Consider the following 14,415-nt stretch of genomic DNA (forward strand, 5'->3'; position numbering starts at 1 on the left):
TATAAATAAAATGTTAATGACAGTTCTTTTAGTCTTTAACCTCTCCCTTTCTTGGTATATTATATATGCTTCACTTTAGAAAAGTGATACTGAAAGAAATTGAGTGATATAAAATATTGTGGCCTACACATATTAGAAGACACAGTTGAGAGGCCCAAAGTTCAAGGAGGAAGCCAAACTCCAAATGTAGATGGAGAAGTTACCTAGCAGATAAGATTTTTTAGAAACTTAGATTTATTTCTCCTGTTATTATTGAATATGTACTGCCCTATGTTTATCATGTTTTCAAGTTTTTAAACATCTTCTGTTTCTCTACAGTGGTGTCCAAGTTCATTTAAATTAACCACCCAAACTCCCCTTTGATAGTGCGATTTAGCATGATCTAAAAGATTTTCTGTTATTTGTGGGTCTCCAGGTGATAACAGGCACATTTTTGGTGAATTCTAGGTCAAGCCATTTTAAGAAATTAATATCCAAAAGCAGTTTATTATTATTCATATATTTATTAATTAAAACTCACTTACATGCGCTCTTTATAAATAAATACTTATTATGAATTTTCTGTGAAAAGAAAGACAAGATTTACAATAAATGGTCTTTTGTGGTATGTAGTAATAGTTGTAAATTGTAGTTATATGAAAGCATTTGTAAATAATATATCTATGTTTTTTTCCTTTATTCTTTCATTTTATAACCTACATTTCATGTTGTATAAGGTGTTCCTTTCTTCAGATAACACTTTTATTTTTTCAATATTTTATGAATATATGACAATTTCCATTACTTCACAAATTAGGAAATTGAAATTAAGTTGAAATTGAAATTAAGTTATGCATGATTGAAATTGAAGTTGACATTAAGGTATGCATGATTCTTGTTTCTATTGACAATAAAAATTTACATGCTTTTTAAATGAATTTGTATTTTATCCAGATTAATTTTTTTATCCTCTAAATGTACATAGTAATGTAATTTTTTATATGTGAATGTAATAGGGATAGAATCCAGGGATACTCTAGTAATGGACTACATACCCAGCCCCTTTCTATTTATATTGCAGAGTGGTTCTCACAAAGTTATTGAGAATGGCATTGAAATTTGTGCCTCCTTGCCTCAGAATTACAATAGTAATTCTGGATTATATATATAATATAATATATCTTATCTTATATACATATTCATGAATTTATTCTTATTTATAGGATAAAGAGCACAGAATTTTAAAGGTACCTTTCAAATATTTTACAATTCTTTTTATTTTTATGTCATTTTTGTAATTTTAATTGTGATTGAAACCACAAAATAGCATTTCACCATATCATGCATACTGTTCAGCAATATTATTTCAAATTATCACATATTATATCTGTAGAATGCTTACATCTCAAAAATCAATAAATATATTTCCATGCAAAAAGTGCTCATTTCTGTCTTCTATCACTAATCTTACTCTAATTTCTGTTCGAATGGTTTTTTGCATGTTTGTTTATTTCTTTTAGTTGTCATATATAAGTAGAGTTCTCTCATAATTTTCTTTGTGATAGTGACATATTTCAGTTAACATAATGTACTGAAGATTTATTCTGAATACAGATTTTGCAAAAATTTATTACTTTTTAACTTGACAAATATTCTGTAGGGCTGGGGATATAGCTCAGCTGGGAGAGTGCTTGCCTTGCAAGCACAAGGCCCTGGGTTCAAATCCCCAGCACCACAAAAAAAAAAAAGAAAAGAAAAAGAAAAAGAAAAATATTCTGTAGTTTTTTTTATTCCAAATGGCTCCATCCAATCATTTCAAGGGTTATTTGGTTTTCTTCCTCATAGTACCTGTGTTGATTAAAGCTGTAATAAAATTTGGTGTTTAAATATCTTAATTTGCTGTGTATGTGAAGCCATATTACACTCAAAATTCTCTATGTTTGTCTGTCAATTGATGTCACTCTCACCAATTAAATTTTACAGTTTTTAATGTTTTAAAATTATGAGACAACCTTCTCCCAATTTTGTTTCTATTTTGAATATCCAGAAAATTTTGAGATTCCATAAAATTTCTAGAATAGGTTTTTTTTTGTCTCTGCAAAAAATTTCAGTGGGAGTTTGAGAGATTTTACATGGAGTCTCCAGATAACTTTGAGAAGTACAAAGGTCTTTTTTTTTTTTTTTTTTTACTTTACACTTTTGCTTTTATTTTTTTTAATTAAACATCATAAATTACATAGGACTATGTTGTTTGATTCATTCTGTTATTTTTTTCCCTTCCCCCCAAAGGTCTTTTAATTTAATCTTCCAGTTATGGAAAAAGATTATGTTCAAGATCGTTCAATCAATTGCCACATATGTGTGAACATCCTGTCCACTTTTTATTTCTAACATTATTCTCTGATGATCAGAAAATAATTTTAATATTTTATACCTATTAGCCTTTGGTTTATTAATTTCCTGTTTGTTGATCCACTTTGATATTCCACTTCTTTTGAAAACAATTGGTATATAAGTCAAAATTGTTTACATTATTATCAAAGTCTTCAATTTTTTAATTACCATTTTGTTTGACTTTTCATTTACAGCAAGTGCACATTGGTGTCTCCTAGTATACAAGTGTTGCTTTCTATTTTTTATTTACTTCTGTCAATCTTAACTTTTTATGTCTTAGATATATGGTGTGATTTGAAACTATATCTATTCTTTTTGCAGTATTCTAGGGAAGGCTTTTTTATCTTCATAGAATATTCTAATTTGCCTATTTTCAAAGTTATTTTAATTAAAATATATTTTATCTCAGATAACTTCTTGCTTTAATCTGTTTTCTACATCACAATTTGGCCATCCCAACTTTCTTTTGGACATGTTTTTATATAACACTCTACTCTTCTTTCCTTTCATTCTACATGTTTCCTTAGATTTAGAGTTCCCTATAGATTACATTATTTGTATTTCTTTTAGATTTATTATTTTTCTTTTTTAAAATTGTTATTCTTTTTAGATATGCATTATGGTAGTATGTATTTTGACACATGTACATACATGGAATAAAACTTTCCATGTTTGTTGTTGTATGCAATGTGGAGCTACACTGCTCGTGTACTTGTATATAAACATAGAAAATTTATGTCTGATTCATTCTATTATTATTATTATACCAATCTCTACTTCCTTTCCTTAATTTTCTTTATCTAATTCATTGAAATTTTATTCTGTGTACCCCACCTTATTGTTTGTTAACATCCACATATCAGAGAGAACATTCAGCCTTATGTAGTGATTTCTTATTTTCTGTACATTTAACGTTCATCAGACACTTTTACATATCTATACAGACTAGATGTTTCAGTTAAAAACTCAATTTGTCCACTATGTGCATGACAGTCTTGAAGAAACTGCACACATATAACAGTACTTCTAATTTGAAAATGACTTTAAAATATGAGCATTCTGATCCTTCACTGAGTGTGCTATAATGATCCAATTTTAAGAAGAAAATTCTTCCTAGGAATTTTATCACAAAACATACAAAATTTGTTTACTAATTCTACTTTTGACATACAGTGGCAACTTCATTAACATCTAGAAAAACTAGATGTAGATTACAGATTGTTTGTCCTTTTTATACACTATATACTAAGCAAAGTAAAACAAAACCCACTGACATTGGATCAATGGTGACTTTTGCCTCTTATTAAGCACACTAGCATGGTGCTCTAGAGAACCAGAATGCAATGCTTATTAATCAACAGGTGTTTTGTTGTTGTCTTCCTCAAAACATTTCTTAGAAATGTTCAAAATAAAGTAATTTACAAACTGTGTTATATTTTACCACTTACACTTGGAACATTACAATATCTAAAAAGTCAATATTTCTAAAAAATTACATAGCATTGTCAACTGTATATACAGGAATGAGGAGTAAAATGCATACACCAAACAATGGTTAAAATATAAAAAATGTAATTTACACATAACCAGTCTGGCCCAGGACCCTCCCTTCTCAAGGTTAAAGTCTTCTGCATGTCCTCTAACCCCCTGAATAAACATAGATAATGTCATTCCTAGAGGTGGTCTAACAACTTCCTTTCAATGTCACTTCCAGAAGATAATTCTGACTTTTTAAAACAAATGAGTATTTTTGTAACATTATAAGTAACCTATATCAGCAACCTGTTTAAAATTTAGAATGTACAGATGTAGCTAAAGTTTTAAATGGTTGGTGGGGATAAATTGAGAGTAGCAGTTTCATAATATATACACAGGTCAACAAATGCCCAGTAAATCTTTCTGATGAATGTTGGGCATTTCAAATTGGTCAAATAGTTTGACAAATGCAGGGTCTCTCTTTGGTAGAATAACTGTCCAAAGGTGCTCACTGTTCCATCCATCAGGTTCCACAGTTTTGCTTACCTTCTGGAATGAATTAACTTTTGTTTGCCTTCTCTGGAGGAGGTCCCATCTAATGGAGCCTGCACAGAGTAGACATGGAGGACCCTTGTTAGTGCTGATTGGCCCAACTTTCTGTCATCCTTTCACCCCCCCTGCTGGAATTGGCACTTTTGTTTGACCACCATTCTTCAAATACCTTCCAATTGTGCCATTTTCTCAGTACAACTTTGGACATGATTGGGGCAGGAGAATTTACAGCCAAGGATTCCTGGGTCTGGGATTTGAAAGATCAATGCCACCATCAGGTTATGCAGGGAGGTCTCTCAGTCTTTCACAGCCTTGGTCAACTACAGCAGTCACTGCAGTAATTCTGGATATCTGTAGGCCAGAGGCTGCACCCTTTCCCTGGGTCCTCTATCTTACCCAGCAGCCTGAGACTGGAGGGCTATAGAAGGTTCCTCAGAGTTGGTCATGCTCCATTCCTTGCTACTCTCTCTCTACCAGAACTGACTTGGCAGTTCCTTCTTTTAGATTTAATTTTGCTAGCTAAGATGTTTTGATTTGCTTTATTATAATGCATTAATAATCTAATACAATTTTAAAATTGAAGAACTCACTACTCCTACCTTGTAAGTCATATTCTATATTTCTTATATTTTTTTTTTACTAATTTGCTTAATATTTTAACACTTGTTTCACTGCATTTCATAGGGGCATGCTTTGATTCCTCTCACACTTCCCTTTATATATTTTTATTCCCCTTTCCCTTTATATATATTCTATAGTTTTTTATTTTTCACAGGATCTCACTAAGTTGCTAAGACTGGCTTTGAGCTCATGGTCCTACATGTTTAACCTCCCTCATGTTGCTAGGATTACAGATTTGTTCACCATGCCTGCCTCTCTCACACACATTCCCTTAAGGAATTCTTCACATACAAAATTTCTGCTTATTTATGTCAACAATTTTTCTCTGAATTTAGCTCACTATACTTCCTTTAAATGGTTATTTAGCTTTCTTTGGGCAATTCATAACTCACTAATCTAATGTTCAATTTGTAATGTTTTCATTTATTACTTTGATTAATACCTCATTTACTTTATCTTTTTGTGTGGTACTATTTTTAATTGTTTTGTACATTTGAAAAACAGTCAACAGTAGATTATAGAGATTTTATGAAATATGTGGAAGTTTTGAAATCAATTAAAAATAGTCAAGTACAGTTTCAAGCTACATGCTTGAAGTCCCAGCAAATTGGGAAAACATTCAAAAAGATTTCAAGTTTGAGGCAGGTCACAGAAAGTAAGAAATGACATGTCTCAAATAATTTTTAAGTGCTTGTGTTGGAGTTGAGTTGTATAGCACACTTTGGCTTAATCCCCAGCACAACATATAAAAAAATAAATAATTGTAAAATGACCTCAAGATCCAGAAATGCCAGTACAAAATTTGTATCCATCAGAAATTAATTCAGCATATTGAAAATGTATGTACAGTATTTGAATTCAGTGTAAGCATGGTTCTCAGTATTCAACTTATAGAATAAATCTGTATGCCCATCAATGTTTATATGAGTAAAACCATGGTATTTACATACTATTAGTATTTTGCTATAAAATAAAATGTAGTGTCATTTAAAGTGATATGGGTTATTATGCAACATTCTACCTTATGTGAAATGGAGCATACAGAGAAAGTCACTTGCAGGAGCATCTGATTCACATATGAAAGTTAGAAATTCAGAGAGTATAAATGTGGTCACCAGGTACTGTGTTTTGTGGAGTGTTGGCATAGTGTTACCCAAAGCGTACAAATTTTTATTACAATGGACAAAACATGGTCAAGAGTTTTGTTGTACCACATGGTGACTATTATGTAACATATTCTTGATAAATACTAGTAGAATAAATATTCGTAACTTTTGTATATTGCAAATATTTGTAAGAACAAAGCTGATAATTATACAAAATGATATTTGTGCTATTAATATTACATGTGTCATATCACCTTGTAAAAATATATTAAAATACAGTGATATAATTAGTAAATACACAAAGTTGAGTTTTTCAAAGAAACAAATCAGGAAATAACACAGATATTAAAAATGCAATTTATCAGTATTCATTTTCATGTGTTGGCTTCATCTAAGAAATGTTGACATAGGGTGTGCAAGGGTTTTATTTTCTCTCAAGTTTGTTTTCATGTAGAATCTTCTGGACACACATATTTTTCTGTTTAAAAATTTGTTCATATTTCTTAAGATTTCTTACCCTCTTAAAACTCATTGAATATCCATTATATTAGCATCCAAAATCTACCGGCTAGTTCCAGATTCCTGTGTCTTGGGAGACAGAAACCAGCTTTCACACAGTCTTCAAAGAAGCCAGAAATGTTGGTGTATGTTTCATATTTCCCTTATTCTACCAAGAGTGAACACAGCTTGTAGGATTTTTTTGCTAATTGCACAATGCTATATAAGAAAGGAGGAAAGAGTTTGGTTGATAGAAGTACTATACATTCCTTCCCTATAATTCATTGCTCTCTGTAGAAATATAGTCATCTTTGATATTGTGTGCTCTACAATAATTTATGTGATTTTTACAACATATTTGTGACTGTAAATTTTTATGTAACATGTTTCTGAAGTAATGATGGCCTCAGTTTACTAGTCTGCTACACTGCTGATGTCCTGACATTGCTTACTCTGTTATAATTTCCTGTTATATATACAAAATATATTCATCCCACTCTACTAATTAATTTTTTAAACTTTAATTTATTTCAGCATTGACGTCTCATAATACCAAAGAATTTTCACCAGACCAGGGCATAAGATATATATTTCAAAAAGCGACTAATGGAAAATATGGAAATTGTGACCTTGACCATTTACAACACAGGAAAATATGGAGAACATTAAGTGAGAGTGAACATCAGAAATTATATTATCAAAAACCATGCCTCATTCACCATCATAGAATTCAAACAGGAGAGAAGTCTTACAAATGTACAGCATGCAACAAAACTTTTAATAAAAAATCAGACCTTATCTGCTGTCAGAGAATTGATACTGGAGAGAAACATGACCAATGGACACAATGTGGCAAAGCTTTCTGTCAAAGATCATTCCTTACTCAACAACAGAGAATTCACACTGGAGAGAAACACTACAAATGTAAACAATGTGGCAAAGCTTTCTATCAAAGATCATACCTTACTAAACACCAGAGAATTCATGCTGGAGAGAAGCCCTACCAATGTAAAGAATGTGGCAAAACTTTCTATCAAAGATCAAACCTTACTAAACACCACAGAACTCATACAGGAGAGAAGCCCTTCAAATGTACAACATGCAAAAAAGCTTTTAATGACAAATCATACCTTATTTACCATCAGAGAATTCATACTGGAGAAAAGCCCTACCAATGTAAAGAATGTGGCAAATCTTTTAATGTAAAATCAAACCTTATTTGTCATCAAGGAATCCTTTCAGGAGAGAAGTCTTACAAATATACAGCCTGCAACAAAGCCTTTAAGGGAAAATCAGACCTTAGTCACCACCAGGGAATTCATACTGGAGAGAAGCCCTACAAATGTAAAGAATGTGGCAAAGCTTTCTGTCGAAGATCACACCTTAGTCAACACCACAGAACTCATACAGTAGAGAAGTCCTTCAAATGCACAACATGCAACAAAGCTTTTAATGTCAAGTGGCATCTTATTTGCCATCAGAGAATTCATATTGGAGAGCAGTCCTACCAATGTAAACAATGTGGCAAAGCTTTTAGTACAAAATCACACCTTATTTGCCATCAAAAAATTCATACAGGTGAGGAGCCATATGAATGCGCAGTATGCAACAAAGTCTTTAAGGAAGAATCAGACCTTAGCCATCACCAGAGAATTCATACTGGCGAGAAACCCTACAAATGTAAAGAATGTGGCAAAGTTTTCTATCAAAGAACATGCCTTAATCAACATCAGAGAATTCATACTGGAGAGAAGCCCTACCAATGTAAAGAATGTGACAAAGCTTTCTATCGAAGATCAGGCCTTACTAATCACCAGAGAATTCATACTGGAGAGAAGCCCTACCAATGTAAAGAATGTGGCAAAGCTTTTTATCAAAGAATATGCCTTAATCAACACGAGATAATTCATACTGGCGAGAAACCCTACAAATGTAAAGAATGTGGCAAAGCTTTCTATCGAAGAACATGTCTTAATCAACACCAGAGAATTCATACTGGAGAGAAGCCCTACCAATGTAAAGAATGTAGCAAAGCTTTCTATCGAAGATCAGGCCTTGTTAATCACCAGAGAATTCATACAGGAGAGAAGCCCTACCAATGTAAAGAATGTGGCAAAGCTTTTTATCAAAGAATATGCCTTAATCAACACCAGATAATTCATACTGGAGAGAAACCCTACCAATGTAAAGAATGTGGCAAAGCTTTCTATCGAAGAACATGCCTTAATCAACACCAGAGAATTCATACTGGAGAGAAGCCCTACCAATGTAAAGAATGTGACAAAGCTTTCTATCGAAAATCAGGCCTTACTAATCACCAGAGAATTCATACTGGAGAGAAGCCCTACCAGTGTAAAGAATGTGGCAAAGCTTTTTATCAAAGAACATGCCTTAATCAACACCAGATAATTCATACTGGAGAGAAGCCCTACCAATGTAAAGAATGTGGCAAAGCTTTCTATCGAAGAACATGCCTTAATCAACACCAGAGAATTCATACTGGAGAGAAGCCCTACCAATGTAAGGAATGTGGCAAAGCTTTCTATGGAAGATCAGGCCTTACTAATCACCAGAGAATTCATACTGGAGAGAAGCTCTACCAATGTAAAGAATGTGGCAAAGCTTTCTATCAAAGAACACACCTTACTAAACACCACAGAATTCATACAGGAGAGAAACCCTTCAAATGTACAATATGCAACAAAGCTTTTAATGACAAATCATACCTTTTTTACCATCAGAAAATTCATACTGGAGAAAAGCCCTACCAATGTAAAGAATGTGGCAAAGTTTTTAATGTAAAATCAAACCTTATTCGACATCAGGGAAGTCATATTGGTGATAAGCCTTAGGAATGTTCAGATTGTGGCAAAACTTTAAATAAAAAAGCATGACTAATTCACCACCAGGGAAATCACACTAAAAAGAAGCAGTACAAATGGAAAAATGTGATGAAGCTTTTAATGGAAAAGTACACATTCCTCAGTAGCAGAGAAATCATACAGAAAAGAAGTCCAACAAATAAAAAGTGTGGCAAACATTTATTTGTCAAAAATTATTTGTAATTGTTTCCAATTAGTTATATGTGACAGTAGAATACATTCAGACAAATTGTACACAAATGGAGTACAGATTCTCCTTCCACAGACTGCAAATATTGCAGACACAAAGGTAATGTAATCACACATGTATTCAGGGTAATGATTTCCAGATCATTTCACTGTCATCCTCCTCACATTGATTCCTTTCCCCTCACTACCTTATGCATAATCCAAAGACTCTTTATTCCAATTTCCCCCATTGTGGATCAGCATTTGGCTGCCAGAGGAAACATTTGGCCTTTAGTTTTTTGGGTTTGACTCATTTCACTTATTGTTGTATTCTCTACATCCATGTATTTACTAGAAAATTCCATAATTTCCTTTTTCTTTAAGTCTGAATGACATTCCATTGTCTGCATATACTACATTTCATTTATCCATGCATATGTTGAAGGGCATCTAGGCTGGTTCCCTAGTTTAGTTATTGTGAACTGAGCTGCTATAAACAATGATGTGGCTGAGTCACTGTAGTATGCTGGTTTTAAATCCTTTGTGTGTAAACCAGTGAGTGGGATACCTGGGTCAAATTGTAGTTTCATTCTGACTTTTCTGAGAAATCTTAATAAAATTTCCAGAATGGTTATATCAAATTGTAGAACAAGTAGCAATGTATGAGTGTACATTTTTTCCACACATCCTCAATGAAACATTTTTTATGTTTTATTTTTTATAAATTCTCGGTGTAATAGGAGTGGGATGAAATCTGCAAGTAGTTTTGAGCTGCATTTCTCTAATTGCTAGAAATGATGAGCAATTTTTATGTTAGTTGATCATTTGTAATTTTTCATCTGTGAATTGTTGGTTCAGTTCATTTTCCAGTTTATTGATTGGGTTATTTTTGGTGTTCAGTGTTTTGAGTCCTTTATATATCCTGCAGATTATCACTTTATCTAATGTGTATATGGTAAAGATTTTCTTCCATTCTCTAGGCACTCTCTTCACATTACAGATTGTTTCCTTTGCTGAGAAGATTTTTATTTTGAGTCCATCCCATTTATGGTTCCTTGATTTCACTTCTTGTTCTTTTGGATACTTGTTAAGGAGGTCAATTTCTAAGCTGATTGTGTGCATATTTGGTCCAAATTTTTCTTTTATTAATTGTAGGATCTTTGTTGTAGTGCCTACATCTTTACTCACCTTTGAGTTGATTTTTCCACAGGGTTAGAGATAGACTTTGATTTCATTTTGCTACATATGAATTTCCATTTTCCCCAGCACCATTCTTTAGTGGACTTTCTCTTTTTCAATGTATGTTTTTGGTGTGTTAATTTAATATGAGAAAATCCTATTTATTGAGTTTGTCTCTGCACCTTCACTGATGTATAGAAATGCATTTGATTTTATATCCTGCTATTTTTCTGAATTTCTTTACTAGGTGTAGAAATTTTCTGATGGAGCTTTTGGGTCTTCTAAATGTGGGATTGTCTTTAGTAAATAATGATATGTTAAATTCTTATTGTCCTATTCATATCTCTTTAATTCCTCTCATTTTTCCAGTTGCTCTGGCTAGAATTTCAAGGACTATGTCAAAAAGAATTTGTGGAAGAGGGCATTCATGTTCTTTTCCAGTTTTTATGGGAAAGGCTTCATTTTTTTCTCTATTTAGAATGATGTTATCCTTCAGCATAACATAGAAGACTTTCACAATGTTGAGCTACATTCCTACTATCCCTTGTTCTTCCAGTGTTTTAGATATGAATGAATCTGCATTTTGTTTAATGTATTTTCTCCATTTTTTGAGATGATCATATGATTCTCTTCTTTAAGTCTCTTGATGGAATAAATTATCTTTATTGATTTCCAAATGTTGAACTAAACTTGCATCTCTGGCAAGAAACCCATTGGATTGTGGTGCACCATCTTTTTAATGTGTTTTTGTATATGCTTTGACAGAAATTTTTAAAGAATTTTTGGGTCTGGTTCAACAGGGACATTGATCTGAAGTTTTCACTCATTCATGTGACTTTGTCTTTTTTTTTGTATCAACATGAGACTCATAGAATGAGTTAGGAAGGGTTCTCTTCTTTTCTATTTAATGGTATAATTTTAGGAGTATTGGTGTTAATTCTTCTTCGAAGGCATTGTGGAAGTCATGTGAAAATCCATCTCTGGTACGTGCCTTCACTTGGTTGGTAGACTTTTGATAGTTTCTTCAATTTTATTATTTTTATTGGTCTTTTTACATTGTTCATGTCCTTTTCATTCAGTTTGGGTACTTTATCTGTAGAAATTTTTCAAGGTCTTCAAGATTTTCTATTTCATTGAAGTATACATTTTCAAAATAATTTTATTTTCTTATGTACTTCAGTAGTGTCCATCATGATAATCCCTTTACATCATGAATTTTAGTAATTTGGGTTTTCTCTCTTTTCCACTTCAATATGCAGCTAAGGGTTTATCAATTTATGTTCTCAGAGAACCAATGTTTAATTTTCTCAATCTTTTCAATTTTTTTTTTTTTTTTTTTGTGTGTGTGTCAATTTCATTGATTTCAGATCTGGTTTTAATTACTTCCTGTCTTCTACTATTTTGGTGTTGATCTGTTCTTCTTTTTCTAGTGATTTGATATGTAAAGTTAGCTAATATATTTGTTGACCTATAATTCTTTCAATAAATGAGCTCAATGCAGTTATCTTTAATTTTAGGCCTGTCTTCAAAGTGTCCCAGACATTTTGATATTTTTCATAGGTGTTGTCACTTACCTCTAAGTACAATTTTAATTTTCTCCCTGATTTCTATTGCAGTCCATTTGTTATTTAGGTTCCAGGTGTTAGAGTTGTTTTATTTTTATTTTATTATTGATTTCTAGTTTCATTCGGTTATGATCTGATAGAATACAGGGTAGTATTTTTATTTTTTGTATTGGCTAATTGTTGCTTTGTTTTGTGACATATGGTCTGTTATAGAAAATAATGCATGTGCTGCTGAGAAGATTGTGAATTTACTTGATGATGAACGAAATATTCTATATATGTCTGTTAAGTATAAATTATTGGTTGTATTATTTAATTCTATGGTTACATTGCTTAGTTTTTGTTTGGAAGATCTATCCAGTAGAAAGAAAGGTGTATTAAGGTGAGTATTATTGTTTTGTATTCTACTTGATTCCTGAATTTGAGAAGAGTTTGTATGTATATGCTTCTTTTTGGGAGAATATATACTTAGGATTGTTATGTTTTCATGATGTATGATTTCCTTAAGTAGTATGAAATGTCCTTCTTTATCTCTTCTAAGTTTGGCTTGATGACCACTTGATTGGATATGAGGATGGAAACCCCAGCTTGTTTATGAAGGCCATGTAAATGATATGTGTTTTCCCAAACCTTCACCTTCAGTGTTTGAGTGTCTTTGAGTGTCTGGATTGAAAAATCATCTGAAATCAAAATTGGTTTTTCCCTATATGTAATTTGTTACGTTTCTCTCACAGAGTTTAAAGTTCTATCTTTATTCTGTATATCAGTTATTCTCATAAATTGCTTTTGTGTGGATCTGTTGTAATTGTAATTGTGTCCACTTGTGGTTCTGTAAGTCTCTTGTATTTGATTTCCCCTATCATTATTTAGATTTGGGAAATTATCTATGACATCATTGAAAGATTGTGTATTCCTTAGGTTTTTATCTCCATGCCTTTGTCTAGTCTGATAAATCTTAAATTTGGTATTTTCATGTTATCCCATATTTCTTAGAAGTTCTGTTCATGGTTTCTTCTCATCTCTGTATGGTTGACTTTATTTTTAAGGCTATATATTTTGTCTTCTTTGTTTGAGGTTTCAATTTCCAAGTGGTGTAGGCTGTTGGTGATGCTTTCTATTGAATGTGTAATTTGGTTTATTGATTCCTTCCTTTCAAGGATTTATGCTTGGTAATTTTTCACAATTTCTAATTCTTTATTGAGGTGATCTTTCCTTTCTGTTATTTTTCTTTCATTTCACTCCTTATTCTATACTTTATTTCACAGGTCAGTTTGACTATTTACATTCTAAACCTCTGGCATTTCTTCTAATGCGTTGTCAGCTGGTTCAAAAAACAGTGTTCAGCCTGCTAACTCAGTTGCCTCTCCAGTGCTTTACATAGAATCCCACAGTGCATAGTGAAAGCCTCAGTGTCCAAGATTATTATAAGAATTTCATATTTTTTTAGACATTGTCAGGAGGCAGGAGAAAATCTGTCTCACAGGCAGTGTTTGACCAGGTCAAGGCCATGCTTAGCAGTAGATTAATGGTTAAGATTGAGTTCTGCATCATTCACTGGTGGAGTTGAAGTGACTGAGATCTTTAGTATCTTCTCTTTGTGTCTGCAGTCAACTGAAGCTCTGCTTCTGTTGAAGGTGTGTGTCAGGTCAGGAATTGTTTCTGTGCAAATTGAATAGCCATAGAATGGTAAACTCTAAAAATGATTGGGTTACATTTTAGTTGACAATGTAGTGTTTAATGGCAACAGTTTAATATTCTGTGTACCAATTTTTCACTTGAAATAAAATGTCACTTTGTTTTACATGCACAGATCTAGTGACAATAAGGCATATCTTAAGAAATATTAACCTATTATGTATATTAAGTCAGTTGCTCATAATTGCATTTCACCAACTCTACTAAATGCTTTAATTTAAACTAGGATAATTAAATTAGAGGTTTAATGAGCAATAAATTCTGAAGTTAGCAATCCTGGAATGTGTTAGTTGAATCATA

General features: G+C 32.3%; 2 pseudogenes across 2 annotated transcripts in view; one reads left to right on the forward strand and one right to left on the reverse strand.

Moving 5' to 3' along the window:
* LOC306647162 (cyclin-dependent kinase 17-like) overlaps positions 1-14,415 on the reverse strand; it is a 1,195,982-nt pseudogene that overhangs the window by 877,256 nt on the left and 304,311 nt on the right. The window lies entirely within an intron of this gene.
* LOC306646462 overlaps positions 1-14,415 on the forward strand; it is a 64,554-nt pseudogene that overhangs the window by 44,747 nt on the left and 5,392 nt on the right. Inside the window, exons 3-4 of the transcript XR_013766934.1 lie at positions 7,161-8,678; positions 11,778-11,838. The product of XR_013766934.1 is annotated as an uncharacterized misc_RNA (transcript). The remainder of the gene's footprint in view (positions 1-7,160; positions 8,679-11,777; positions 11,839-14,415) is intronic.

This window comes from Sciurus vulgaris, assembly GCF_902686455.1.
Source record: "Sciurus vulgaris genome assembly, chromosome: 16".
Lineage (NCBI taxonomy): Eukaryota > Metazoa > Chordata > Mammalia > Rodentia > Sciuridae > Sciurus > Sciurus vulgaris.